The following is a 27972-nucleotide window of genomic DNA, read 5'->3' as shown; positions in this document are numbered from 1 at the left end:
CAGGAGGCAGGAACTTGAGGGGAGGAATGTGGGACTGGAAGGTGGAGGGGAAGCAAAGCCCCCAGCGCTGAGTGGCAGCCCACCCTGGAGACATCAGCCTAGCTATCACGCTGCTTCCTTTGCTGAAGATTAGCACAAACATCCCCCAGCTGTGGCCCTCCCTGCTGGCCAGCTGTGCAGGCTTTGGGTGGCGTGCCCCAGATGCAGGAGGCCCCAGGCTGGAGGCTGGACTTTCTCTCTCGTGACGTTGTGTGCTCTCCCGGCATCCAGAGGGCATGGGCCAGCCTCTGGCTCATCTCTGCTGTCAGGCCTGGTGAAGGACAGTCAACACTCCTGACTGATCAAAGGCACTCCCACCCTCTGGCCCCAGGAGTGCCGGGGCCGAAGGGGAGTGGGAGAGCTCAGATGCCATCCTGTCATGCTTTGAAGTCCCAATGCATTCTGGGATAGAACTTGCTGTGGAGTGAGACCTCTGGAACACAAACTTAACAAAAATTCCTGACATGTGTTATGATGGAGGCAGGAGAGCCGAGTCCTGACACCTTTGGCCAGACCTTTCACCTCTCTGAGCCTTGCCCTTTCCAACTGGGCCAGGAGGGCACTGGATTCTGCAGAGTAAAGGCCAAGCCAGCTTGCCATCCCATGACTCTGTGACTTTCTCTTTCTTCTCTCAGAGGCCAGGTGGGTAGAGTGGCCCAGAAAAGGCTTATGGGCAGGAATAGAGGTAGTCTGGCACCAAGGACAGGGTGCATGGGATAGCTAGGGGTGGGGGCTATTTATTCATTCATCCATCCATGGAGCACCTACTGCATTCCTTAGCCCAAGGACTTGGAAATCGGGCACCCTACCATGCTGATCCACTACTCAAGGGACCTATTAATAGATTCTGAACTGGCTCCTCCCCTCACCGTGCATTGCCTCTGTTCTAGAGTTAGGATGGGCACACTGGTTTGTGACTTTTAGTCATCAGGGGCCATATCCAGCAAGGGTTTTGGTTGAATCTGAGTCCAGCTAAGTTAAACCAAAAATAGATTTACTGGAAAGCTTTGGGATGGCTCACAGTCTTTTTGGGGAAGGGGGAGAACCAACCTCAGAGAAAGGGCAGGCACCCAATGAGGCAGGGAAGTATGTTACAGAACGAAGGGACAGTCAGGCTCATACACTCCTTCCAGTACTGTTTCTCCTCACCTGACCTCTGCCAATGGACCCTGACATTGGGAATCATTTCTGAAATGCTTCTTTTCATGAGGAGTATCTGGCTGTCTGTCAGGGGACTTGAGAAGGAGCTCTTTGAGCTTCTGGCCTTCTCCCCTTCCTCCCTGAACTCTCTCCAGCTACTGCAGCCTATGCCCAAGCTGATACTGTTTTCTGACTGACCAAGCTCTTTGGCTTCTCCAAATGCCCCAGCAAGCCCTGAGCTTTCTGAACTCACTATATCTCCAAATAACTTCTTTTCCCCCTCCACGTATGTCCTTTAGGGCCACAACTAAAGGGGCCAGCACAGACATCTCCCTCACTGGTCTTGATCATTTTGTGCCTGGCCCCAGCCTAATTTGAAGCCCTGTAAACTAGTACATGTCATGACCTCAGGGTACAGGTGAAACCCCCTGCTGTCTGCTGAGGGGTGGGGGCGGGGCTCTTGCTGGAGGAATGGTACAGTCCAGACCCATGATTACCCCAGGAGAATCAGCCAGAGGCGAGCCGGTCTGCTCAAAGCCCTGGAGGCTGAGAGGTCTGGTGGCAGCCTGTCAAGGAGCCAACCATGCAGAGGGCTGGCCAGACTGGATGTGGGAACCACACTGGAGACATACTGGTGTGGATCCCTCTCATAGCTATGCTACAAGCCCTCTTATATGATGCAAAGGGGATCTTCTGTTCTCCACAAGGGCAACGTCCTACCAAGGTGGGAGTAAAACTGGCCTTGGGACATTAGAGACATTACGTGACTTGCTGAAGGTTATGTAGATGATAATGAGCAGAGCTGGAACTCCCCGGTCCTCAGTTAGCAACAAAGCACTCTAGCGAAGACCACATTGTACCAACTCCCCCAGATAGCTTTCAGGAGCCCCCAGCTCCCCAGCCAGCCTCTTGCCTCAGGCCTTAACTACTTCATTAGAACCACAGTGTTGAAGCTTGAAGAGACCTCAGAAGTCAGTAGCCTAGCCCTCCCCTTACACACACATATGCACGCACACACAAGTACACAAAGTACAGCTGGAAAATTGAGGCTTGGGGAGGGAAAGGAGAATGCCAAAGATCAGCAAGCAAGTTGATGGGTCTAGAAGCCAGATCCCTGGGCTCCTCTGGCAGCCATGGTTCTGTGTACAGGCCCGGCTACATTCCTGTCCTTATCTTACAACTTAGCTGCAGCAGCTATTCCTACCTGTCCTCTTTTCACCCTGTCCTCGAGCTGTGCATTCCAGGCCGAACCTACTGCTGGAGAAGTCCCCGCCCTCCACCTGAGCACCCATGGATCAGCTGGTACCCCCACAGCTACCCCCGGTGGAAGAGCCACCCCACTTCTGGCCTACTTCCTTCTCTTTTAGTAGTATGTGTGAAGAAGAAGCTGTTGGTGCCAAAAAGATTCCAAGAAAATAGGTAGGTCCAGGCCAGGCAGCCCAGGCTGCTAATGCAAAGAGGCAGCTCCTACCCTTCCATCAAAGCCCTGGAATCCAGAACTGCAAAGGCCCCAGGGAGGAAGTAAAAGGAAGCTGAGTTGCTAAGTGGCCTGCCCCCAGCCTTCACGCCCCTGCAGATGCCTGGCTGGCTGGAGAGGAGGGGACTAGCAGAGGAATGATGATAACCATCCCTCCCATCTGGACGGCCCTTTCACACACCACTAATAGGCTTCCCTCCCCTTCCCTTGTCCCAGCCACACAAAACGCTTGGTAATTATCCCCAGCAGCCAGATGGAGGCTCAGAGAAGATAAGAAACCTGCCTGAGGTTACACAGCTAGTTGGTGGTGGTATTAAGCACAATTTGCAACCCAGGAATCCACGTCCCATGCATATTCCCCTTAGCTTTCACCTGGCTTGCAAACCCAGGCCTTGGGCTCCTGGATCTCTGCCCCAGCCAGAGGGCAAAGGGGATAGGGCACCCGGGCTGGAAGGGACTGTAATAGAAGAGGCTTTAAGATGGGGAAGGCTCTGAGGACCGGTATGACAGAAAAAAGCAAGTCTACCCCTGTCCCAAGTTTCCCTCATTGCCATCTTGACTGAAGAACTTTCTTTAGCTTTTCTTTTAGACCAGATCTGCTGGAAACACATTCTCTTAGTTTTTCTTCATCTGAGAATGTCTTTACTTCTGCTTCCTTCCTGAATGATATTTTCACTGGATATTGAACTCTCTGGGTTGACAGTTCTTTTCTTCTGGAATTTAAAAAATACTGTGGCACTTCCTCTGGTCTCCACGGTTTCAGGCAAGAAATCCACCATCATTCATACTCAGGTCTCTTCTGACTCTAAGGGTCTGCTCCAAAGGAGGCCAGGCAGGGTAGCAGAAATAACTCTGGAGGACTGGGAGTTGAGCCACAGCTCCACCACTTCCTATCAACATGATATTGCATGAGTCCCTTCACCATTCCAAACCTCAGCTTTTACATTGCTGCTATAAAAGGGTAGGACTGGATTGCTACACTAAAGACCCTGACATTCCTAGGGTCTCTGAGAATTATCCAATTCCCAGGGGTGCCAAGCTCCTGGTGATGAGGAAAGAGACCGCACAGAGACACCTTCTGTCCCTGCTTTCTTTGGGGCATGTGGCTTGAGTCCTGTACTTTTTGCTCCCTCGACTCATGCCTGCCCTGGCCTCACCTGGCCCATTGAGGCAGGGAGGGTTCTTAGGATATTTCAGGCTTCCCAACCCAGCTCTCAAATCCTGAGCAACCGGGAGAACCCCCTCATTCCCTCTCATCAGGGCCATTGCAGAGCACTCCTTCAATGGGCGGGGAGGCAATCTCCAGGACCACCCAATGTCTCTTGCCATCCTACCCACCCTATAGTACAGTCTGACTGCTGGGCTCTCCCAGACACGGCCATGCTGTTTTCATGCTTCCATTTTGTTCCCTCTGCCTTGGAAATCCTTTCTCCCTTGTCTACTTGGCAAGGTCTTGCAGAAGCAATACTATCTCTTTACTTCTCTCTGCCTTGGTTTTCTCATCTGTAAATTAGAGATTACAATAATAGTGGTAACACCTACCCCATAAAGTCATTGGGAAGATCAAACAAGCTACTCCCTATGAAATCCTTTGAACAGTGGTTGGCCCATAGTAAATATTCAACAGACACTAGCTTATTATTACAGTTATCATTAACACTATTATAGTGTGATGGTTAAGTGCACAGACCTTAGAATCAGACTTCCTCTGTACAAATCCCCTGTGCCACCTCAATCAACTACTTGACCTCTATGTGCTTCAGTTTTCTCATCTTTAAAAGGTGGTTAATAATAGCCCCACCTCATAAGGTTGTTATGAGGATCAAATGAGATAACACTTTGCACAGAGCCTGACACATAGTAAGCCCTCAAAAAATGTTAGCTGTGATGATAAGGAAGCTCGTCGACATTTCAGCTTCCTTTCCTCTTGAGAAAGAGAGGCAGCAGGTACTCTTAGGGAACGTGTCCACTGGAACATGAGCTAGGGAGAGACACCCACGCACCCATGCAACTCTTAGACGACATCAGGTTCCTGGTTCTGGCTTGTGAGATTCCCCACCTCTGTGACTTCATGTGGCCTGTTCTCTATGCCTAAGTTGCCCTGTCCCCAGGCCCAGTTCCAAGGCCTCACCTTTGGGATGCCTCTGCAGTTCCTGCATGTTGACCGAATTCCAGGTTCCTGTAGGACACACCCAACAGGTCATCTGAAGCTCCATCCAATGCTCCCCCAGGTCTGCTTGGGGTGGAGTTAGTTCTGCACTACAGCCCTCAATTCTAGTCCTGGCTCTGCCCCTGACTTTCTGTGTGACTTGGAGTGAGTGTCTTTTCCTTTCTGGGCCTCACTTTTTCATCTGTAACATGAGAATTTTGACCCAAATGGTCTTTAAGGTTTCTCCCAGATGGGTAAATCCTAGTATTACTGGCCACTGTCATCCCAGGGCTAAGCTAGTCCAGTGCCTGATGTTAAACGTTTGATGGGGACTCAGGCTGAACTAAAGTGGACTGATTATAGAACCACAGACAAATGCCTCCACCCATTCCCTCCCATACCTCCTGTATGTCCTGTCACCCAGGCTTTAGCCATCCTTGGCTGCCCAGCTCCCCAACCTCTGCAACTCAGGGCTTAAGGACAGAGCCTAGCTGCTGCCTGAAGGCTGGGCTCCTGGGGCCCCAGCAAGAATGTTCCTGGGCTTATTTTGGTCCCTTAAATTAGAAGGCTGGAGGTTCTAATTTACCACTCCTTGCCCGGAGCGGGAGCCTGGGCTGGGGTGGCATGCCTCAGCTGCCAAGCATGAACCCCACTCTCCACCACAACCCAACCTCAGAGCTGTCTGTGGCTGTCCCTGCATAGCAACACCACAGACAACAAAGGCCCCTTAACCCTCCTATTCTAGCGGTGACTGTAGTAGTGGCTGCTGCTGCCTGGGACTCAGCAGGATGAGGCACAGAAAGGGGAATGGGCTGGCTAAGTGAAAACACTAGGAAGGTACAGGCAGTTCCTGTGCCCACACTGGAGACTCACCCTTTGGGCATCTTGGCAGGGCCACGAGGGCTTCCCCCACAGAGCTAGGCCAGATGGAGAAATCTGGCCAATGGAAACTAAGGCCTGGGACCTAGAGGGCCACTGGGCTTTGAGGGAAGAGCCAGCTGTTTTCCATCTTCACTGAGGACTGAGGGAATAGAAACAGGCAGGAAAAACAGTGAGAAGAACTGCTGGTTTCAAAAGGCAAGCCTTCTATCCTAGGCATACTGTGGAGAGGTGACTGGACCTCCAGTCATCCCCCTTCAATCCACCCTCCAGGCTGCCATCAGAGGTACCTTGCCAGCAAAGACTTGATCGGATTATTTCTTTAATTAAAACATTTCAATGGTTCCCTATCGCCTACAGGGGAAAATCCAGCCTTCCATTCAAGGAGCGAAGACCCTTCACAATGTGGCCCCAGCCTACCTTTCTGCACCACTCCCAAGGCCTTTCCTACCCCACACACCCTACAATACAGCCACTCTGGTGGCTGGCTTTCCCCCAGACCTCCCATGCTCTTTCATGCCTCCATTTTATTCCTTCTGCCTGGGAAGTCCTTTCTCCCTTGGCTCCTTAGCAAACTCTTTTTTATGGTTGAAGCCTCAGCTCAAATATTCCCTATTCTTGTACAAAGGTAACAGTTTCCTCTCTTGTGCTTCCAGTGTTTCTGTCAGACTTTTATTCATTCAAGCAGCATGTACTGAATACCTACTATACAACAAGCATTGTTCTAGGAACCAGGGATACTGGCAAAAATGACAAGCCATAGACCCTGCCCTCATGAAACTTCATGTGGAGGAGACATACAGCAGATCAGTATGCTGACAAATACATAAGATGATTTCAAATAGTGTTGTGTACGGGGTGTACTGGAAAATGCTGAGTGATCTGCTTGGAGGAGGGCATCTGCAGCACCTGCTGACTTCTGTGGTGCCGACATTCCCATCACGGCTGATCTCAAGCTGGCAGTATGAAGTCATTGAATACTGAGTTGGGAAGAGCCAGTGAAAGCCAGCTCCAGCACACTGGTACATACTAAAAAGAAAAGAAAACCAGTTAATAGAATAGAGAGCAACGGAGGCACAGAGGTGGGGAGTGTTGCTAAATTCGATTAGGTGCAGGGGGGACCAGGGAAGGCCTCTTTGAAGAGGTGATATTTAGGGGATGGCCTGAATGACAAAAAGCCAGTTATGCAAAGATCTGGGGAAAGCTCTTGGCACTTTTGGTTTTTAAAAATACTTTTTCTATTGAGGCATAATTTCCATACATTAACGTGCACTAATCTTAAGCATACAGCTCCATGAATGCTTACATATGTATCAGCCTCTGTAACCACCACCTAGGTCGAGATATAGACCATTTTCAGCACTCCAGAAGGCTCTTGTGTGCCTCTTCCCAATGAGTAATCCCTGCCCCAAGGGAAACTACTATTTTGACTTCTCTCTCTGTAGGTTGGTTCCACATGTTTTTGAAGTTCATATTCATGGAATATAAATATAGCATGCCATAGTATGTTCTTTCTTTCTGCTATATTTCCCTCACTCAACATCACATCTGGGAGAGTCACCCATGTTGTTACACGTTACATGTGGCCATGTTCTTTTTCACTGTTGTATGGTATTCCATTATATGACTCTTTCCTGGTACCTTCCATGTTAGTGATGTTTCCCTGTCTGTCTCCTCCTCAGGGCTTTGTAACACAGCACGAGCAGCTATGAGCTCTGATGTGGGCCCGGCCACCGCTGAGCTCAGGGATGTGGAGTCCTCTTCTCTGAACAGGATGTTCCCTTCTGTCTTTGTATCTGTGAAACAGATAGTGGCAAGCCCTCCTACATATGTAGCAAAGAGTTAGCAAGATGATCCACAGCAGGCACTTAGTGGAGGCCCTGGTCTGGAGGGTCTGCTCAAGGGCACCCCAAGTGCCTTCTCCACCCTTGGCCTGTGCATTTGGCGAGCAGCAGGTATAGTTCGCGCATGCATGTGGGGGAAACACAGCACACATTTGATTGTGTGTTATGCTGTGAAATGACTGCCGAGATTGCTTTGGGGATGATTGGGGGGAGGGACAGTTTTGAGGGATCAGAGGCACTTCCATTGCTGAGAGGGCCTGGAATGTGAGCTGCCACAGAAAGGTCTTCAGTACCCTCCCCACCAGGCTGGACCAGGATGTATAGAGGGAAAGAAAGAGGCAAGGGACTCATGACCCCTGCCACAGTGCTTGCACAGGGATGAGTGCAGAGCACTCTACTTGGGGAGGGAGGCAGTGCAGGGACCATTTTCTTCAATTTACAGTTGCATGAACCTAGGTTTGGAGAAATAAGGTCAAGTTCACATAACCTAGAAAGTGTTGGAGGAGAGATTCAAACCTAGGTGTGTTTAACTAAAAGCCAGTGGGTTGAGGGCATCTTGTGAGACCTTGAGGGTTCTGACCCAGCTTCAAGGAGACAGAGTAGCTGGGCGAGCAGGCTGGGCTCTGGCCTGGAGGAAGGCCTTGGACCTGGTGCTGCCAACTGCAGAAGGGGATATCTGGGGAGCCCCTACCAACACGTCCCACATAATGGGGCTCACCTAGGCATCACATCCTCTTTTTTCTCCCTTTACTCCTGAGAGGAGACAGTGAGCAGTGGAAAAGGAGTGCCTAAAAAGAAACGTCTCCTCAGCATTCCAACTACAGCTTCCTGCCTGCCCACTCCCCTGTGCCTCTCCCTCACTTCCCCACCAGCCCCTGCCCGTGAGCAGCCTTGTCCTTGGTGCTGCCACCTCTGGATCTTCCCACACCTCCAATTTGTTTCCAGAGGCCTTGAAGGCCAATCTTTCTTCATGACAGAGCCTCGTCCTTCATTCACTCATTATCTCTGTCTTTCCCTGACTCCTGGGAGCCCCAGGCCAGGAATGGAGAGTGATGGGGTGGGGACATAAGAACATGTGGCTCCCAGTCCTGACTCTACCACAGATTCCCTGCATGCCATTGGGTCAGTCCCTTCTCTTTTCTGGCCTCTTTCCCTATCTGTGCAATGGACCAATCTCCAAGGGCCTTGTCAGCCTTGGGTTTCTCACCAGGCAGCAGAGACTCATTGCCCTAATGGAGAGAAGCAGAATGAACTCCAGCTCGAGGTCAAGAGCAGACCTGGAGGCAGAGAGGAGGCCAACTGGACTGTGTTCAAAATGGAGGACTGATTCAGGCATAAGGCCATAAAGAGGCTGGTATCTGCTCACCCTGGGCCCCCTTTCCTGTGACTACTCCCTCAACATGCATCCAACAAGTCACTATGGAGCAGCAGCTCTGGACCAGGCAATGAGTTAGGTGCCTAGGGTACAGCAGTGAGCAAAGTGGACATGGTGCAACTGCTAAAAATTGCAACAAACCCTTGATTCCTTACTTTGGCCTTACAATTCCAGCCACAGCTTCTACTTCTTTTCCCTACAGACTAGGAGAAATTTGGGGCCTGATCATTCAAGGCCACACAAAGAATTAAAACCGAAAACTGGGCTCAAATTCTCATCTCCTAACCACCACCACCTCCCCACACCTTGTCAAAATTTTTCTCCCTAGAATCCTAGACTCACTGTCTGATCCAGAAGGCACTTTAATCATGCCTAAGAGCCTGGAGATTTATAAAGGAAGCTGTAACTGGGAACAATCCGGCCTGCTGGGAAGCTGCTTCTACCAGGTACCCATGAGCAAGACACGTGGCTTCACTCCTCCGCGCCTCCACAGTATTTTGTTTCCCCATGTAGGCACAGCAGTGGTGCAGGTTACCCCCTTTCATCATTTACTCACATGCTTGTCTCGCACTGAGCAGAGCCTGTGTCTCCTCCATCTCCGTATCTCCCAGGCCTGGGCCAGGCAGACATGGGGAAGCAATTCAGTGGGTGCTTGTGGCATGGAATTGACCATGTTGCTCCTGAAACGCAGTTTCTTTTCCTTCTTTCCTCCCTTCCTTCCTTCTTTTCTTTTCTTTCTTTCTCTTTCTTTTTTTGTCTTTCCCTCTCTTTCTCCCCTTCCTTCCTTCCTTCCTTCCTTCCTTCCTTCCTTCCTTCCTTCCTTCCTTCTTTTTTTGAGACAGGGTCTTGCTCTATTACCCAGAGTGGAGTGTAATGGTACTATCTTGGCTCACTGCATCCTTGACCTCCCAAGCTCAAGTGATCCTCCCACCTCAGCCTCCCAATTATTGGGACAACAGGCACACACCACCACAGCCAGGTAACTTTTTGTATTTTTAATAGACGGGGTTTTACCATGTTGCCCAGGCTGGTCTTGAACTCCCGGCCTCAAGTGATCTACCTGCCTCAGCCTCCCAAAGTGCTGGGATTACAGGCATGAGCCACTGCACCCAGCCCCTGAAATGTAGTTTCTTCTGTGCCTGCCCTCAGTGAGTGAGCTCTGGAGGAAGGTGCCCTGGATTTGTGCTGTGGTTCTGTCACTAATCCCAACTTTGACAGTAACTTAACCTTTCTGTGCTGTGCCTTGCTTTCCTACTGGTAAAATAACAGCAATTATAGTACTGATTCATGGGGTTACTGTGATGCACCTCAAATAGTGTCTGGTACATAGTAAATGTTCAGTATTTATTACCACTATTACTACTGCTCCCAACCCTACTACTGCACTCACTACTACTACCATTTTAACTTAAGGATGTATGAAGCTATTTCCTGGATAGGCTTCCAGAAGTGGATATTCCTCATATATGATTGCCAGCCTAAAGGCTGTGAACTAGCCTCCTCTTCTCCAATTTTCTCATGCCTAGGACTCACCTGGGGATCTCATTAAAATGCAGTTTCTGATTCAGCAGATCTAGGGTGGGGCTAGAGACCCTGCACTTCTAACAAGCTCCCAGGTAGTGCTGACGCTGCTGGTCCAGGGACCACACTTTCTATAGTAGCCCTTGCCAATATTAACTACCAAAGAGAACTACTGTCTATTGAAAGCCCAGTAAGTGACAGACCCTGTGGAAGTGCTCCGTATACATTATCTCCTTGAATCCTTGCATCAGCCCTGAAGAGTATGTATTTTCATCCCTATTTTACAGATGAGAAAACTGAGGCTCAGATAAATCAAGTGACTTTCCCAAAGTTACACAGCTTGAAAGTGGCAGAAACAGAGTTTGAACTCAGACCAGGCTGACTCCCAACTCCTAGTTTTTTCCATTCTTGCAAAGAGCCTCCCTGTGGCGTGGCATACTCCACAGGATGTCTGTCCCCCCACAGAGAGAGAACTGCAACACAGCACCTGAAGTGATAGCAAAAATCACTTTCTGGGCACAGCTCCTTAACATATCCAAAGTGCTTGCCTGCCCACCACAGGCCAGTAAACAGGCAGGGCAAGGACCTGGATCCCTGTTGAAGCTGGTGAGGACTGAGAGCTGTTGGGGTGGGTATGAGGGCAGGCAGAGGGTAGAGGCAGATCCTGGCCTGGATTCACCAAGGGATGGCCCATGACCCAGGAGCTATTCTTCATCCCTGTGTGCTCAGGAATCCTCCAAGGTTGCAGACTCAGGACCACTGAATGTCACTGGCCCAAAGCCCAAGATGCTGAGGTCTCAACCAAAGGACCCATTTTATGCACTGGGGGCAGGACAGCAAGCCAGCAAGAAGCCCCTGTATTCTCACTGGCTTCTTACCATGAGGTAAGCCCACAGCCTCAGCAGAGAGAGCCTGTTGCTTCTGGCAGCTCCGTGGTTCAGGGCTGCTGTGTCCCAGCCAAGCCTAGAGACATCCTCACACCTCTGACTCCATGATTATGCCCATTCCTATTCCTGACTAGGCCCATAATAACCTGTTTTCACAGTGCATAAGATGATAAACATGTGCTACTCTCTTGGGTCTTTCTGGGTCTCCTAACGGGACCATGGATCTGTTGGGTATCTGAGAGACAGGTTTCTGGGGTCCGAGATTCCCCTAGAATTGTAGGCAAAACTGTAGGGGGATGTGACATTTTCTGAAGTGGCTATTCGTAGCTTTTACCATTCATCTACTGATTTAGCAAATATTGATTGAATGCTTACTCTGTGTGGGGCACTGAGTTAGGCACCAGGAGTGCAGTGATGAGTGAAACAGAGATCCATGCCTCCAGGAAGCTGCCAGTCCAGGGGGCAGTCAGTGAACAAGTAGACAAACCAATAATATCTACACATGAGGACAGATAGTGATGCTGGGTTCTGTCCAGTCCAGTGTCATTCGCTACATAAACAGGCACTGCTACCATTTTTGAAGTGATGCCTGAGTGAGGGCCAGGGTGAGGGAGGGGCAGGGCCTGCCAAAGGTCATACCCCCAAAACAGACCCTCAGGCTTCTGGGCATGCATGTGGACCATCACATGCATGAAGCGTTTAAGTGGGCATGGAGCTAATCAACAGAGCTGCAGAAGAGAATGACCACCTTGGGCCTGGCATGTTTTTCGGTGACCAAAAAAGCCACCCCCACCTCCATTCCTATACTGAGCTTCTCCATTTCCAACACAGATTGCTTATGGGAGAACCTCACCCCCTACCCCTCTTACCCCAAAGGCAGCTGTTCTCCCTCTAGCCTGCTGGGTGGGCTCTGCACCTTCCTTGGGCCTCACTCCTGAGAAAGTCCAGCTGGTGGGCCCAGCTGGGGATTTCAAGGACGATGGAGCCCATCTGGAGGGAGCTTGGAGTGAGTCAGAGGGGCCAGTAGAGAGGAAAAGCCCCTTGAGAACAGAAGCATGGGCTGGGGGAACTCTCTCAGAATGATGCAAAGAAGAAAAGGAAAGGCCAGAAACCTGGATTGGCATTCATGAGAGCGTTCTGAGGCCTGAAAGAACTCTAAGAGGTCACCTTCACTCACCCCACCTTCATCTAGGACGCACTTCCACTATATCTGAATCTGTGTCAACGTGCAGTTTCTAAAGACTCCTGGCTGGCGAGTGAGCCCTCTCCCCGCCCACTGTGCCTTAGCACTCTTCTCTTTCTTCTCTTCTGGCTCCTGTGGCTCAGACACCGGGCAATGTGTGGGGAAAGGTAGAGTGGATCCACAGCTGAAGAAGTCCTCTCTCTGTTCTAGAGGACTTCAGTCTCATGCAGGAGACAAAGCCTAAAGAATTTGCTTGGATGCAATGTGGTCAGTGCTTTGGGTCTTCTGAGGAGGGAAAATTATGTCTGTGGAGGGTGGGGTGAGGGGACCAGCAGGGAGAGTAAGGAAAGGCCTCCCAGATGAGGCATCAAGAAGTGAGAGGCTCTATGGACAGAAGGCCATCCCAAGCTTCCAGAGAGCTGCCTGCTCTGATCAAATCCTCATTCAGATGTTCAAGTCCCGTCTACCATGTTTCAGCCAAATGCCTGCCCAGCCTCTCCTTTCCTACTTCCCGAAGCAGGGAGCTTATTCCCTCTCAGGACAGAGATCATTTCAGGACAGGCCTAACTCTAAGAAAGTTGCTTCCTTTTTTTTTTTTTTTTTTTTTGTCTTTCTTTCTTTTTGAGACAGAGTCTTGCTCTGTTGCCCAGGCTGGAGTGCAGTGGCGCAATCTCGGCTCACTGCAACCTCCACCTCCTGGGTTCAAGCAATTCTCCTGTCTCAGCCTCCTGAGTAGCTGGGACTACAGACGCCCGCCACCACGCCCAGCTAATTTTTGTATTTTTAGTACAGACGGGGTTTCACCATGTTGGCCAGGCTGGTCTCAAACTCCTGACCTCAGGTGATCCACCTGCCTCGGCCTCTCAAAGTGCTGGGATTACAGGCATGAGCCACAGTGCCCGGCCCAAAAGTTGCTTTATTCAACTTAGCTGAACTCTGTCTCTTTGTGATTTCCATGCATTGGTCACAGTGCCGCCTCTGGGGGCCACCTAAGCTCTGCCTTCTCCCTCTGCCCTCCAGCAGCCTCTTAGAGGTCTGAAGCATAACCATAGCCATAACCCCTGAGTCTTCTCCAAGCAAAACAACTCCACTTCCTTCAACTGTTCCTCCTGAGACCAGGGCCCTCGCTTTCTCCACGGCATGCTTTTGCCTCCCTGGTCATGCTCCAGTGTGACTCTGGTACCCTTAATACGTGGCACACAGAGCTGACACCATATTCCAGGGCAGTCTGTCACCTCCTTGTTCTTGAAACTTCACTTCTATACTGCCTACAGATGCAGCTGAAGGTTCCATGGATGTATTTGGTCAGACCATGCATATGACAGTCACCTCCTCCGCTCTGCTCCTTGCCCTCTCACCTGGTTCCCCCTTGCCAGCCTACATTTGAGGACTGGATTCAAGAGCAAGACCTAACATTTCTCCCTGTCATATTTCCTTTGTAAGCCTCAGCCCCTCCTTCTAGTCTGTCAGGAATGGGAATGCTTTTGAAAACAGACTCTGAAAGCCAATGAGATGTGCTCCTCCTGCCCACAGTTGGACCCAGGCTCCAAATTTGATCAGTGAATAGCCATGTCCGCACATGTGCCATGAGGCACTTGTCTGCAAATTCATCCAGAGACCTTGACAGATGCCTGGAGGCCAGAAATCAGCCTCCTCTATGCTGCCCTGTGGCCCCAGGAGCCTGAAGAAAACACCAAGTACATTTAGAAGTTGATGGTTGACCAATGGGAGAAGGGGCAAGATGCCAATCACTCAGTCAGCCAACCTTTCCTGAAGATTGTTGGAGGCTCCAAGTGACATAGGGGATCATGTGAAGAACATTCAGAGACATCATCTACTGCCTCTGCCTTCTGGAAGTTTCTAGTTTCACAAAAAGGAAGACCAGGGAGACCCTTAAGACAATGTAGTAGGCTGAATAATATCCCCCAAAGATATCAGGTCCTAATCCCTGGAACCTGTAAAAGTTACCTGATTAGGAAAAATGATCTTGGTAGATGTGATCAAGTTAAGGGTTTCTAAATGCAATCGCATAAGAGGGAGGCAGAGGAGACTTGACATAGACAGAAAAAGAAAAGACCACGTGACCATAAAGGCAGCGATTGGAGTGAAGTGGCTACAAGTCAAGGAATGCCAGCAGCCACAGAAGCTGGAAAAGACAAGGACCAGGTTCTCCCCTACAGCCTCTGGAAGGAGCATGGCCCCATCAACACCTTGATTTTGGCCCAGTGATACTGGCTTTAGACATCTAGCCTCCAGATCTGTGAGAGAATACATTTTTGTTGTCTTCAGTCACTAAGTTTGTGGTCATTGTTACAGAAGCCACAGGAAACTGAGATAGGTAATGAGGGAGCTCCACAGGCAGGTGAGGGGCCTAGACCACAACCAAGGTGGGCCAGGCAACTGATGGCCATAAATCTCAGGCAAGGCTTCCTGGAAGAGGCAGGCCTGGAGCTGGGACCTCAAGAGTGGTGGAGGAGGGGGCTTGGCAGAGGGAAGAGACAGGGCTCCCCGGGTTTTGACAATTGAGCAGATCAGTCCTGGTGTGGCCAGAGATCACTGAGACTGCAGAAGTGAAGGGGGGTGGTGTGTATGTGAAAAGGCCACATCCTGCCAAGTTGCCACTTTATGTTCCTCCCAGGGGAAAGTTAGCAAAACCCTGCATCGCCAGCAGGGTGGCCCTTGGTCATGCTGCAAAAAGCCAAGATGTGAGGTCAGACAGACCTGGTTCTAGCACCACCACATACTGGTGCCTGCTGCCTCCCTGAGCCTCAGTCTCCCCATCAGCAAAATGGGGATGATAATATTGGTGTAATTTCCAAGGATATTTTCTCATTTTCCAGCTTTCCCTTGTCGCATTTCTTCTTTAAGCTAGACGTTCATAGACAAGAGGAGGGCTGCTGCTTTTAAATGAAGGGATGCCAGGGGGGCATGGAAATGCCAAGACCCCCTCCTCGGGATGAGGCGGGGGTTGGGCAAAATAGTAGCCGGCTCTGATTCTGTGCACACTGAAGATCAGTGCCCTCCCTGCTTGCCTCCAAGAGCCACCCTGCCAGGGCAGGTGCCCCTTCCTCCCCAGAGGACCTGGCTCCTCCCTCCTGACGTCTGCCAGCCCAGCCCCCAGGCAGCCTCAGGAAGGCAAGGAGGAGAGTCGAGCTTGGCTATTTATAACAAGGGATGCGATAAACACTTCCAAGAGATATTTCCCGATAGACCAAATTCAACGGAGATTACATAAGCAATTAGATCTTTTGAGCTCTCTGCTATCTCTTTGCACGGAGGCTGCCAAAAGCGTGTGCGAGCAAGTCTTTCTTTATAGTCATACACTTATACTTTATAAGAATGTAATTGAAATGTTTCAGGTGAGCAAACCCACCCTCCCTCCCTGCTCCACGACTCACCGTCTCCCTCCAGCTGCCAGAGGCTGGGTACGGAACCTCGGGGCCTCTTCTTCTCAGCCAGCTGTATGTTCCTGGCCAAACTTCTGCCCCTCTCTGTACAAATACAGGGCTAGACAAGCTGGCGTCTTGAAGGATGTTGGGAGATTTGAGGACTCCCCATGCCAGGGGCTGCGCGAAGAAGAGCATTAGGCAGGGAGCCCCAAGCCTGAACTGAAGCCTTACTGCCACACTGACTTGCTGAGTGGCCTCAGGCAGATCCCTTGCTCATTCTGTACCTTGGTTTTCCTTCTGTACAATGGGGAGAACAACACCTAGACCATAGTGCTGTCATGAGAATTCTGTGAGAATGTACATGTAAAGCTCCCAGCCTGGCCTATGGTAGGTTCTCAAGACATTCTGAATCCTAGGGTCCCTTTCCTCTCTCTGGTCCACCATGGGCAGAGAGGACGGTCAGTAAGGAGTTTGGCTCCTAGTTCATCTGGCCTACCCTCCCTGGACCCACCTTCCTCCTATGCCACTCACTTCTCCCCAAGTGCAGACGCTGCTTTCTCATTTATCAGGCTACGGTGAGCCTGAACAGTGGGAGTTGTCTCTTGCTAAGGGTGAGAGCTGTCTACTTTCAACAAGGGTCGCGCCTCCACTTGTTCCTGGCCCAAGTGCCCAGACTCAAGCTGATCCTCAGGTGCTGGCCCTTCCCACCACAGCAGGATCTTTTGTTTGTCAAAATGTGCAGGTCCAAAACCCCCAAAGCCTTACAGCCAGCAGCCCCTGGGTCCTGGCTCTCATGAGTTTAGCTGTCATGACTCGGCACACAGTGGCCCAGTAGGCCTGCCTGCCCACTTTGTCCATGGGGAACTGGGCAGAATGGCTGACTGGCAGCAGCCCAAGGTGGCTGGGGTGCTGAGAGGAGGCCTGACCCTAATTGTCCTCTCCTTCCTCAGCTCTGGTTGTTCTCTTCATGCACCCTGAGCTCCTGCCACACTCAGTTGCTTACTCTGTTCTTCCCACCTCCAGGGCTTTGCCTGTGCTTGTCCCTCAGCCTCTGCTCCATCTCCATGTAATAGTTCCCCACTCATCATACAGCTCCCAGTCCAAATACCAACCTACTCTGTGAAGGCAACAATCTCCAAGATCTGCACTCCCAGGGGCTTAGTGTGTCACCCTCTCCTGGTATCAGGGTATGCTGTGGGTCTATGCTCTCTGTGGTCCTCTATGGCTAGCCTGGAGCACCTAGCTCAGAGGAGATGCCCTGGGGCATTTTGGGCAGTAGCATCAGGGTGGTCAGTACGGGGGACAGTGAGGCAGGTGGAATCTCTTCCCCCAAGGCCACACAGAAACGGGCCAGCACAACTGGGGGCTCCTTTCAGTGGACGAAATGAAAGTGAGGGGCTGAGGGAGGGTGGAGCCTCTTAAAGCTAAGATGTGACTTTAAAGGTATTCAGTAAGCACTCAAAGAAGGTTATTATGGGACACCTGGAAATACTTCTGCTGTGTAAGTGGCAAGGGGTCTGTTTTAATGTGGTGGACAGAAAACTGGCCCTGGAATCACAAGACCACTATGCAACCAGCTATGTGATCTTGGCCAAGTCAACTGTTCTGACTCTCAGTTTCTTCATTGTATGATGGGGTAGGAATCCCTACCTTACATGGCTGTCTCAAGAAGTAAGTGATACCATGTGAACACTAGTCGGGACCCCAATAAACCACCATTTCCCTTCCCCACCAGGACCCCCAGGGAGCTCACAATGTTTCTGGGGGCCTTATCCAGTAGAGCCCAGGTAGATTCCTAAGTTTTGAGGGCCTCAAAAATTGAGTAATGAGTTCTGTTTTCGTTGTTGTTGTTTGTTTTTTGTGACAGGATCTTGTTCTGTCGCCCAGGCTGGAGTGTAGTGGCATGATCTCAGCTCACTGCAACCTCTGCCTCCCAGGTTCAAGTAATTCTCCTGCCTCAGCCTCCCGAATAGCTGAGATTACAGACACCTGCCACCACACCTGGCTAATTTTTTGTAGAGACAGGGTTTCACCATATTGGCCAGGCTGGTCTCGAACTCCTGACCTCAGGTGATCCACCCACCTCAGCCTCCCAAAGTGCAGGAATTACAGGCATGAGCCAGCACACTCAGCTGAGTAATGAGTTCTTAAAGGGACATTTTATGAGGGTCATGGGAGTGAGGTTAAATGACTATAGCACAGATGCAGGTAAGACAACAGGAAGAATTCTCAGATAATGAGGACTTGGAACCAAGAAACTTTTGGAAAGGAAAGATCCTGTAAGGAATTGACATCTGAGCTCAAATCTGTATGACATGAAGGACCTGGCCATGAGAAGTGGAGCGAGTGTGTTCCAGACAGAGAGAATAGCAATGCAAAGGCCCTGAGGCAGGAACCGGCTTGTAGGTTCAGGGCACAGAAGAGATGAGTGTAATTGGAACAGAGTGAGTAAGGGGAAAGTGATCCCAGATAAGGCCAGCGGTGTCAGCAGGGACCACTGTGGAGAGCCTTGTAGGCCATGGGTAAGGCCTTCACATTTTCCTCTGAGTGACATCAGAAGCCTTGGGAGGGTTGTGAGGAGGGGAGTAACATGACTGACTTAGGACTGTCACAAATCATTCAGCTTTTGTGTGACTAACAGTTGGGAAGGGACAAGCCTAGAAGCAGGGAAGCTGAGAAAAGGCTGCTGATCCAGGCGAGAGGTGAGAGTGACCTGGACAAGAATGGCTGCACTGGAGGTGTGGGGAAGAGATTGGGTCTGTGATTTATTTAGAGGTAAAGAAAGAATACTTACACTGGGCACGGTGGCTCACACCTGTAGTCCCAGCACTTTGGAAGACTGAAGTGGGTGGATCACTTAAGGTCAGGAGTTCAGACCAGCCCAGACAACATGGTGAAATCCTGTCTCTACCAAAAATACAAACATTAGTGAGCGTGGTGGTGTGTGCCTGTAGTCACAGTGAGCCGAGATGGCACCACTGCACTCCAGTCTGGGTGACAGACTGAGGCCCTGTCTCAAAAAAAAAAAAAAAAAAAAAGAACAAAGAACGCTTACTTACTTGGCATCTATTATATGTGCATCCGTCATCTCACTGAATCCTCCCGACTGCCCTGTGAAGTCAAGCTCATTTACCTCCACTGAACTGAGGAGGAAATTTAGGCTCAGACAGGCAAGTGGCTTGCCCAACGTCACACAGCAAAGTGGCAGACTAGGACTAGGACCCAGGTCTGTGTGATTCCAAAGCTTATATGCTTTCCATGACACCGTGACTGGGGGCCCGGGCTAGGCCAGGCCTTTAGGTCCTGCTTTCCCAGACATCAGCTCTCTGATGAGAAGTTTCTTGCCACTGCTATGTTCTAAACCTGACCTGGAGCCCTGTTCAGCCCACCTGATTCTCCTCCCTCACTCCTGAGACCAGCCTTCATGTCTTCATCTGTAAAATGCAGGGACAGCCCATTGTCACTATGGCAATGTGAGGGCTAAACGAGATGGGATGAGATAGCAAAAGCTCCCTGTCTAGAGTCTGGCACACTCCCTTCCCTCTTCCCTCTTAGCTGCAGGATTCACCTGGGGCCCAGATGTCCAGCAAGCTGCCCCCACTGCCTTGGTGCTCCCTTCCCCACCCAGTTCCCCACTCAGAAGGCAGCACCCCTAGGCAGGGCCCTGTCAGGCACACGCTCTCCCTTGTTCTCGCCGTCCATTCCTTGGGGCTCAGGCAGATGGGATGAGTCCTGTCTTGCAAGAAGGATGCAGAAGCAGGAAGTAAAGCTCTTTCCTCTGGCATGATGTTTTTTATCCCCACCAAAAACAAACATAACTGACACTGACTCTGTGGGGCCCAAGCCCCTCTGGGAAAACAGAGAGGGAGCAAAATATCCATCCCATGCCTTTCCTCTTCACATTCCAACTCTCCTGCCACAAAGCCTCAAGAATACTTCAAACCAAAAGGAAGCAATGGCTTGGTCTTGGCGCAGCACTCTTACGGTGCATCCGGAGAATCTCAGGCTCAGGAAAAAGGGACTTGGACACGGCTACTTAACAGTGGCACCAGAAATGAAATCCTCATCTTCATTCCCAGAAGTGTGCCTTTGCCTCTCGTCGTGACCACACGGCAGCCCGCAGGTACCTGGCATGTGAGCCCATGTATCCCCCACTGGCTTCCACTATTCTATGCAAGGGCCATGCAAGGGGGATTGGTGGGGGGGTGTCTATGTTCAGAATCTCTTACAAGCCCCTGACCCTTTCTCCCTGTCCCCAGGACAGAGGTTCCATCCTGGGTCACCCCAGAGTAAGGACTCATTCCCCAAGCTGCGTGGATCAAAGGCCCAAGAATGGATGCCACCACTCTTCCCTTGCCTCAGCCACCCACCTCCATCCCTGGAGATTGGCTTCTCCCCAGATTACCTGGCACCCACTATGCTCCCTCTTGGCAGCCCCATCATTGACCCCAACCCAGACTCTCTCCCACTCAAGCCAGGAAGAGCAGGAGGGCACACAAAGGCCATGAGGAAACCCGTGCTGAGCCGGCCCTTGGGGACCTCACATTGGTGAGCAAGAAAGGGGCCACGGCCTCTGGGGGTGAGAGAGCCAGCACGGGATTATGGGCTCCTCGCTTGGAAATGATTGGTCGTGACAAGCTCACTGCAGGAACAAAGCCATGTGAAATTGACCTCATCACCAGCTATCAGATCAGATTGTTTAGTGTGAGGGGAATGTGAGGGGGTGTTCAGCTGGGCGATGACCTAGTTAGGGCCTTAAAGAGGCAGAGCAGCTGCCCCACTCCGGGGAGACAGAGGCAAGAGGCCTCCCAGGGGAGGCCCCCACTGAGCTGCAGGTAGAGGAAGACCCATTCCCATGCAGGCCTTTCAGCATCTCCAGAGGGTAGCTGAGCACCTGGGCTAGGGTCTAGCCTCAGAAGACTAAGGGACAGTGATAGAGGGGGCCAGGGTAGGAAGCAAGGGCAGAGTTCATATATTTGTCCAGGGAGATTAATGAGATAGAGCAAAAACTGGGGCAACTCGGAGGGTAGGAGTTGGGGAGATCCTAGGGGACAGGGGCTGAATTTATTTAACAATTATTTGTTTATTTACTACACCTCAGATGCTATTCTGAATATTTTACATATATTAACTCAACCCTCAAAACAATCCAGTGAAGTAGATACAATTATGATGCCCATTTTATAGATGGGAAAAACAGACTTGCAAATCTATTATGTGGCCCAGCCTGGGCCATCTGGCCTGGTGTCTATGCTATTAACTGCTACATTCTACTGCATCTCCTCTCTTTGACAGGGTTGACCAAATGCGGCAGGCCAAATAGAAACTAGGAGGAGGTTCCCAGTGTCTTTGAGGCCTTTCTTTCCCATCAAGCCCTAGGGGCACCAGGAGGCCCAGAGGCTGGGGCAGGGAAGAGGGGTCCCGTCAGGAACAGGTGCCTGTTTTCTCCTTGGATCCTGTTTCCCAACACTTGCTTGAGGAACCGAGAGGGGAGGGAAAGTAAAGGGACATGTGGCCAGCTGGGCAGAGCAGGCCCCTTTTTGCCAAGTGCTGCCTTAGGGAATATGATTCCTGCTGCCTGAGAGGTATAGAGGGATGCCAGAGAGGGGGCAGGACTTCTGGTGGGGCACATGGTGTTAACTCTTTCATCTGTGATATGTATGCAAAAAGCTGAGCACAGGGCCTGGCACGGAGAAGTAAGACACTCACTAAATATGCAATAAACAGCAAAATCCACTGAGGGTAGGGCCAGAGCAACAGCTGCAGCATGAAGGATCCTGGTTGGCTTCTGGGAATCATTCCAGGGAGACCAGAAATCTCCCCTTAAGGGCTTAAAGCATAGAGAGACCCCTGCCACCCCAAGGAGTTTGGGAGCACCTGAGGCCAGTGCCTGGGTGGAATCTGCTGGGAGTTGCAAGGGTGCCAGCTCTGATGGAAGTTGAGGGGCAGATGCAGAACTGGTCTGGCCAGGCTAGGCTAGGCCCCTTCCTAGTTTGGTGCAAGCTGAAGAGCCCAGGCTGGCAGGATCTCAAGACTTCGTGCCTGCTCTCTAGGGAGTGTGTGGCTGAAAAGCACTCGTGCTACTCCTGGGCACTGGGCTGAAACGGCTGACTCAATGCTCTGTGCCTCTCTTCTTAGAGGGCATCCAGTCCTGAATGTGCCCCCAGAGGAGGCCTCTCTGCTCTCTGGCTCTTGGCTGCCCAGTTCCCTGGGCACCTGAGGTCTTCTGTCACGGGCTTTGGGTCTCAGGCAGGGACAGGCCAGCCTGCCTCCTGCCCTGGTCTTCTTTCCAGCTGCCTGCCTACTTTCCCTATGTCCTCAGGCTGGGCCAGTTCCCATTCCCTCACCTTATCTCAGACTGAGGTTCACGAACGTGACCTGGTGGGACATCATTTCTGACCAGTAGCCCCTCCCTGGAATATTTCTGATGCTCCTGCCAACTCCCTCCCCAATTTGGTTTAGGATGGGGATGCCCTCTTCAGGATGAAATGCAGCTACGATGGATTGGTCTCCTGAGAGCCCACATTGAGAGAATGCAGGCAGAAAAGGACCTTAATTCTTTGGGGAGACCTCTGAAGGACTGCCAAAGGGCAGAGGGAGCTAGGGTGACCTGGATGATCCCAAGGACCACAGTTAAGACTTGTGGGTGGAAGTCATAGAAATAGCAATTTTAGTCCACTTCCAGAAAGGACCTCCTGTCAGTTTGAGCTGTTCTGCAAGGGGACGGCTGAGTCAGGGCCTATCGATACCCCCGTTCCCAGAGGTTTGGAAGTGGAGGCTGGATGGACAACCATGAGGGATGCTGTAACAGGGCCAGTGAAAGGAGGGTGGGACAATTCCATCCCCATGTCCTTCTCTGTGTTTCTTTGTTGCAATTGCTACAGCCCCATGGGATGTTGACCTCTGGTCAGCTCTCCTCAACAGAATACCTATGCAAATTCTTGAAGTTAAAGACAAACAAAAAGGCCAAGAGCAAATTCAAGACATGGCTTTGGGGTGGAGGGAAAGAGAGGAGGAAAGAGACAAGGAGAAAAGAAAAGTGGGGGTGGGGGAGGCAGCACAAGAGCAATGACAGAGAAAGAGAGATAGATACATAGAGAAAGGGCCAGAGACATCAAACCAGAGGCAGGGACAAAGTTGGAGACAGAGAACTGTTCCCTGGACTTCATTCTCCTTTGCCTCCAGCCCAGCAGTGTTGAGGTTTCTGAGGCGCGTATCTGACCCCTAATCCTATGTGTTGCTTCAAAAGCGAAAGAGTGGCCCCCAAGGGCAGCTGTGTCAGTTGCATTGGTCAAGGCCTTGGAACATGCCTGGCCCAGGCCACCACGCTTCTCCTCGGTTGTGCCTTTGGTCAGAGAGAGGCTTTCAATGGGGCCCCAGAGGCACCCAGGTGGGAAAAGCCAAGAGAGGGCTCTGGGGGAGATGGTCTCTGACCTCATACGTCTAAAGAGCTGCCACTGGGTAGAGAGGGCAGACTAGGGTCTGGTAGTCCCAGGGTACAGAGGTGTGATCCACAGGTGGCAGCCACGCAGAGGTAGCACTCAGCTCAATCCAGGGAAGGACTTGATAATCATCAGGGCTCTTCACAGAGGGATGGAGTAAGAGAGGCAAGAGAGGCTGGCTGACAGCCTGGTGGTGGAACGGGAGGGCCCAGGATTACGTGGAAATGAGACTAGACAGCTCCAGAGCCTAAGAGAGGAGCTGATTCTGTGATTCCCTGTGCACTGGGTGACACACCTTTCCAGCCCAAAGGAGAGAATCCTGCATTACTTTACATAGTCAAGCTTTCTAACAAGGCTTTTACATAAGAATGTTTCTAATCTGAAGAATTTGCATGTGTCTATGTTGTAATCTCTATGACTATGTAACTATCTATCTATGCATTTATAAATTTCCATAGCTCTGTATCTCTACGTCTATCTATATATTTAAACGTCTCTATATCTAAGTAACTATAGGTCTGTTTATGCATCTCTTTGCTCTATATCTATTCTTTATGCATCTCTCTCTCCACTTCTGACTGCGGCTGATGGAGATCCTGGAGGTTTAGAGCCCCCTGCTTCCTCAGCTGCCTCTGTCCATGGTCATTGCCCGCTTTCATGCCAGTTGTTCAAAGCCTGCCCTCCTGGCCTCCTTTCCCACAGGACAGTGGCAGTCCTGGGCTTGGGCCAAGGGGTTACTGGGAAGATCCTGGCCAAAGTCCGGAAAGCCACCCTTGCAAGCCAGAAGCAGCTGCTCTGCCTGCATTTGGGGGTCAGGAAGACAGGAGAAGCAGGAAGAGAATTCTGGGGAAGTGTCGGGGAGGGGAAGTGTGGGGAGGGGAGGGTAGGAGACAGGGAATGTGGGAGCAACCAAGCACTTGTTAATTTTCATTATGGGAGGCAGAACATCCAGATTAGTGGCCCGCTGTTGTCATGTACTTGCTGTGTGATCTAGGACAAAGTCCTGTCCTTCGCCATGCTTCAGTGTTTCTGTCCACACCATGAGCATCTTGAAGGATCCTTCTCGAGCTGCTGCCCTCGAGTTTGGTGACAGGGCAACAGTCACCAAACTTTTAAAATCATGAACTCCTATCACTAGAGCATTTTGAGCACACCAACTCAACATATTCACAGAAATTTGTTTATACATAATAGTGGTTAAGAACACAGACTTTGGGCCAGGCCTGTGTGAGTTTGCATGCTGGCTTTTTGCTTGGGCAGGTGACTCCATCTCTTTCCACGTGCTATGGAAAGTGGAGCTGGTAATACTACTTACAGCCATAAGGTGTTGTGAGGATCTTGTGAGTTAATGCATGTGGTATCTGGGACACAGTAAGTGTACATGGGTTGCTATTATTATACATGCATTACTTTACTAATTGATTAGGTATATCACAAATGGCATGCTGAACGTCAAAACTGTTAAAAGATGAGGTAAAAATAAATAAAACATATATTGTGATATTTTTCTCTCATTCCCCAAATGGGTTGCCTGGTACAGTTGGAGTTGGAGGTGACTGTTGTAGAGTTTGGATGGGACTTCTTCTCTCGCCTTCTGACTGACTCTACTAGAGGAGCTTGAGTTTGACGGTGGGCCCCCAGGGGCTGACTGGGATGCCCCTCACTACACAACCACTCCTGGGGCTGCTGCATCTTTCCGGGAGGCCCAAAGGGAGCCCTACTTCCCTAGACCCCAAGGGCCAGCACCATCCCAGGGACCCTCCCACACAGGCCCCCAGGCTCTGTGGCCCACACATCAGGCCTCTGGTTTTTCCACAGACCAGAACCTGGTGTCCAGGTGGAGCCCCTTCTTTCCCTCAGCGTAGCCGGCCTCAGAGGGTAGGGCACCAACCTCTGAATCACAGATGAGCAAGCCAAGCCCAGGGCTCACAGTTGGCATGAATCACTATTTACCAAATTCATAGTAAGAGCTCACCACTGACCAGGCGCCATGGTTCACACCTGCAATCCCAGCACTTTGGGAGGCCGACATGGGTGGATCACGAGGTCAGGAGATCAAGACCATCCTGGCTAATACGGTGAAACCCCATCTCTACTAAAAATACAAAAAATTAGCCGAGTGAGGTGGCAGGCGCCTGTAGTCCCAGCTACTCGGGAGGCTGAGGTGGGAGAATAGCGTTAACCCGGGAGGCAGAGCTTGCAGTGAGCCAAGATCGTGCCACTGCACTCCAGCCTGGGCGACAGAGTGAGACTCAATAAAAAAAAAAAAAAAAAGGAAAGAAAGAAAGAAAGAGAGAAAGAAAGAGAGAAAGAAAAAGAAAGAAAAGAGCTCACCACTGACCGGGTGCAGTGGCTCACAATTGTAATCCCAGCACTTTGGGAGGCCAAGGCAGGTGGATCGCTTGAGGTCAGGGGTTCGAGACCAGATTGGCCAACATGATAAAACCCTGTTTCTACTAAAAATACAAAAATTAACTGGGCATGGTGGCAGGCACCTGTAATCCCAATTACTCGGGAGGCTGAGGCAGGAGAATCACCTGAACCCAGGAGGCAGAGGTTGCAGTGAGCTGAGATCCCGCCACTGCACTTTCAGCCTGGTTGACAGAGCAAGACTCTGTCTCAAAAAAAAAAAAAAAAAAAAAAAAAAACGGCTGGGTGCGGTGGCTCACGCCTGTAATCCCAGCACTTTGGGAGGCCGAGGTGGGCGGATCATGAGGTCAGGAGTTCAAGATCAGCCTGGCCAAATGTTGACACCCCGTCTCTACTAAAAATACAAAATCTTAGCCGAGCGTGGTGGTGCATGCCTGTAATCCCAACTACTCGGGAGGCTGACACAGGAGAATTGCTTGAACCCAGGAGGCAGAGGTTGCAGTGAGCAGAGATCACACCACTGCACTTCAGCCTGGGCGACAGAGAGAGACTCTGTCTCAAAAAAAAAGAAAACAAAACAAAAACAAAAACAAGCAACAACAACAACAAAACCCTCACCATTACTGAGCACTTGTTATGCACTTTCTTAAGCACTTTACCCGCGCTGTTTCTTTCCATCGTCCCAAGGATCCCGTGAGGCAGGTGCTCTTATTCCAATGTGACTGATGCTGGAGAGCACATGGTGAATAAGCAAGGGAGCCCGAAAAGACTTCCAGCAGTGTGACTGGAGAGCAGCCTCTTAACCACCCCTCTTAACCACCTTTTGATGCGGCATGAACGAATGAGGGAACGGGCTCTCGGGCCCCCTCCTCACTATTCCAAGTCACCTGCTGTTGCCTTCCTTAATTCTGGGCTTATCCAGACCCCTCAGCTTTCCCACCGTTTTTCTCCGGGTCTCCAGGTCAGCGGGTCCCAGGCTCTTCCGGCGCCCCTTCCCAATGCTGGCAGGGCCCCCCACCTCCTCGGAGCCCCGCCCCTCCGCGGCCGACCCGCAGGTAATCCCCACCCTCTTCCTGCCCCCAGAGCTGCAGCCCCTTCAATTAGCCCAGACTCGGAGCTCCTTGGCTGAGACCTGTTTCTCCCCTCCCGCCCCTCCCCCACCCGGCTCCCACGTGGGGAGCCCGGCTCCCAGGCCTCGGCGGCCCCATTCACAGCGCCCTTCTCCATTGTCCTCTCACTGTCACTCACGCATGGTATTAGCATTTCTAAAGCCTCCTTCTCCGTGTCGCCGCTGTGGCCCAGGCAAAAAGGGGCTCACTTTGAAACGTAAGTTTTGGGAAAGGGTGCTTCCTAGGCTGCTCAAAAGCTTATCTTTGGGTCCTTTAACTCCGGGCCTCAATGTGTTCGCCAATGAAATGGGGAGAATTGTTCTCCCTCATCTCTAGGCTCAAACACCTGGAGCTTCTCAGCTCCAATGGTTGAGAAACGGGGCGGCCCCCAGGGGCCCCAATCAACTGCCTGTCCCTTCCTCTCGGTTTCTTAAGCCCTGCCAGTCTGGACCCTCTATTTCCCACCCACGTGCCAGGGGAGACATGGAGTTTTGTCAAAACTGGTTTTCCCTGCCCTAACCCAGGCGCCTTTGTTAAGGGCCTGGCAGGATGGGGCATGAATGGGGGTGACTTCTTTGCCCTGGCATCTGAAACCCGCCTAAACACTTGGATGGAGAGACAGCGCCACCCAGTGGCTGCCTGGGCTCTATGCCAATGTTCCCTGGGGTGGGTCCTCGCATACCTGGCTTCTGGGCTGGCAACGGAGGAGTCTCACCAGAGAAACCCTTTTCACTTGCGGAATTTCATTTGCATTCGTTTAGCTGCTTCAGACCCAAAGCTAAATAAAGAGCTGGTGGTTAGAATCCCAGCCGGCTCAGCTCAACCTCACAGCCCACCCCACCCCTCCCACCCCCTGACCGCCCTCACCACCCCTGCCCTGGGGCTCAGTCCGTGAGGCTGGCAATGGCTCTTGGGGCAGACTTTGTTGCCAACGGCCAGACTTTTCCCTTCCCTGGGCCTCACTTTTCTCCATCTGGAAAATGGTAGAATATTCCCCAGCCACCCCCTCCTCCTAGTGGGCTGGGGAAATGGGCACTAGCTCGGGAGTTCCCTTTTTGTGGGATGAAGGGAGGGTGTGGGTATGAGGGCCAGGCAGTCCTCCAAGTCAGTTGGCCACCTGGACCCTGAGAATAGGCTCTGGCCCCATCCGTACACCACTGCCTGGAGA

General features: G+C 51.2%; 1 long non-coding RNA gene across 1 annotated transcript in view; it reads left to right on the top strand.

The window, feature by feature from the left end:
- Nucleotides 1-14783, top strand: part of LOC105512638 — a 30000-nt gene extending 15217 nt beyond the window's left edge. The window contains exons 2-5 of the long non-coding RNA XR_001001890.1: nucleotides 6341-6494; nucleotides 9232-9349; nucleotides 9746-9882; nucleotides 13121-14783. This is a non-coding gene — a long non-coding RNA (uncharacterized LOC105512638). The remainder of the gene's footprint in view (nucleotides 1-6340; nucleotides 6495-9231; nucleotides 9350-9745; nucleotides 9883-13120) is intronic.
- Nucleotides 14784-27972: the final 13189 nt, after the last annotated feature.

Source organism: Colobus angolensis, unplaced genomic scaffold, assembly GCF_000951035.1.
Source record: "Colobus angolensis palliatus isolate OR3802 unplaced genomic scaffold, Cang.pa_1.0 Scaffold216, whole genome shotgun sequence".
In the NCBI taxonomy this organism is placed as follows: Eukaryota; Metazoa; Chordata; class Mammalia; order Primates; family Cercopithecidae; genus Colobus; species Colobus angolensis.
Note: the sequence above shows the minus strand (reverse complement) of the source record. Positions and strands in the feature narration are given on the sequence as shown.